The sequence below is a fragment of the Palaemon carinicauda genome, chromosome 7 (assembly GCF_036898095.1).
Source record: "Palaemon carinicauda isolate YSFRI2023 chromosome 7, ASM3689809v2, whole genome shotgun sequence".
Classification (NCBI taxonomy): Eukaryota; Metazoa; Arthropoda; class Malacostraca; order Decapoda; family Palaemonidae; genus Palaemon; species Palaemon carinicauda.
The window spans coordinates 38,040,225-38,042,724 of NC_090731.1; positions in this window are offsets into that span (position 1 = coordinate 38,040,225).

Consider the following 2,500-nt stretch of genomic DNA (forward strand, 5'->3'; position numbering starts at 1 on the left):
AAGAAAAACTCATGTATGAAATGCTAGTAGAAGGAAAAACTCATGTATGAAATGTTAGTAGAAGGAAAACTCATATATGCAATGCTAGTAGAAGAAAATAACTCGTGTACGAAATGCTAGTAGAAGGAGAAACTTATGTATGGTATGTTAGTAGAGGAAAAACTCATGTAAGGCTATGCAATGCTAGTAGAAGGAACAGCGCAAGTACGAAATGCTAGTAGGTGGAAAAACTCATGTATGAAATGTTAGTAAGATGAAAACTCAAATATGAAATGCTAGTAAAAGGAAAAACTCATGTACGAAATGCTAGTAGAAGTAAAAACTCATGTAAAAAATGATATTAGAAGGAAAAACTCATGTATGAAATGTTAGCAGAAGGAAAACTCATGTATGAAATGTTTGCAGAAGGAAAACTCATGTATGCAATGCTAGTAGAAGAAAATAACTCGTGTACGAGATGTTAGTAGAAGGAGAAACTTATGTAAGAAATGTTAGTAGAGGAAAAACTCATATAAGCCTATGCAATGCTAGTAGAAGGAAACACTCATGTACAAAATGCTAGTAGATGGGAAAACTCACGTATGAAATGTTTAAAGGAAAAATCATATATGAAATGCTAGTAGAAGGAAAACTTCAAGTACAAAATGCTGGTAGATGGGAAAATTCCAGTATGAAATGTTAATAAAAAGACAACTCAGATGAAATGCTAGTAGAAGGAAAACCTAAGTCCGAAATGCTGGTAGATGGAAAAACACATGTGTGAAATGCTAGTAGAGACAAAAAATATGTACGAAATGATAGTGAAAGGTAAAACTCGTGTATGAAATGCTAGAGGCTAGTAGATGGAAAACTCGCTTAGGAAATGCTAGAGGAAGAAAAAAAGTCATGTATGATATATTGATAAAAGATAAAATTTGTGTATGAGATAACTAGTACAAGAAAAAACTCATGTATGAAATGCTAGTAGAAATGAAATAATGTATAAAATCCCAGTAGATGGAAAAACCTATATATAAAATGCTATTAAAAGGAAAAATCATACAATGGAGACATTTGAAGAGTCTTCCACGACTGAGTTTAAATTAAAAAGCTGGAAAGGGAAGGGAAGTAAGAAAATAAAATAAGGATATGGAAAATATATTAGGATGAGATATAGGGAATTAAAATGAACGAGACTTCTATATACGGAGTTATATGGAGTTGGTGGAAGGTTGTTGCAAGCAGTAAAAGGTTTCAACAAAGGTAGTAAAGCATGTGTTAGAATAGGAAATGAAGTGAGCGATTGGTTTCCGGTGAGAGTGGGGCTGAGACAGGGATATGTGATGTCGCCGTGGTTGTTCAACTTGTATGTTGATGGAGTGTTGAGAGAGGTGAATGCTTGAGTGCTTGGACGAGGGTTAAAACTGGTAGGCGAGAATGATCATGAATGGTAGGTAAATCAGTTGTTGTTTGCTGATGATACTGTACTGGTAGCAGACACAGAAGAGAAGCTTGACCGACTAGTGAGAGAATTTGGAAGGGTGTGTGAGAGAAGGAAGTTGAGAGTTAATGTGGGTAAGAGAAAGGTTATGAGATATACGAGAAGGGAAGGTGGTGCAAGGTTGAATGCCATGTTGAATGGAGCGTTACTTGAGGAGGTGGATCAGCTTAAGTACTTGGGGTCTGTTGTTGCAGCAAATGGTGGAGTGGAAGCGGATGTACGTCAGAGAGTGAATGAAGGTTGCAAAGTGTTGGGGACAGTTAAGGGAGTAGTAAAAAATAGAGGGTTGGGCATGAATGTAAAGAGAGTTCTGTATGAGAAAGTAATTGTACTAACTGTGATGTATGGATCGGAGTTGTGGGGAATGAAAGTGATGGAGAGACAGAAATTGAATGTGTTTGAGATGAAGTGTCTAAGGAGTATGGCTGGTGTATCTCGAGTAGATAGGGTTAGGAACGAAGTGGTGAGGGTGAGAACGGGTGTAAGAAATGATTTAGCGGCTAGAGTGGATATGAATGTGTTGAGGTGGTTTGGCCATGTTGAGTGAATGGAAAATGGCTGTCTGCTAAAGAAGGTGATGAATGCCAGAGTTGATGGGAGAAGTACAAGAGGAAGGCCAAGGTTTGGGGTGGATGGATGGTGTGAGAAAGCTCTGGGTGTTAGGAGGATAGATGTGAGAGAGGCAAGAGAGCGTGCTAAAAAAAGGAATGAATGGCGAACGATTGTGACGCAGTTCCGGTAGGCCCTGCTGCTTCCTCTGGTGCCTTAGATGACCGCGGAGGTAGCAGCAGTAGGGGATTCAGCATTATGAAGCTTCATCTGTGGTGGATAATGTGGGAGGGTGAGCTCTGGCACCCTAGCAGTACCAGCTAAACTCGGTTGAGTCCCTGGTTAGGCTAGAGGAACGTAGAGAGTAGAGGTCCCCTTTTTTGTTTTGTTTCATTTGTTGATGTCGGCTACCCCTCAAAATTGGGGGAAGTGCCTTTGGTACATGTATGTATATATATATATATATATATA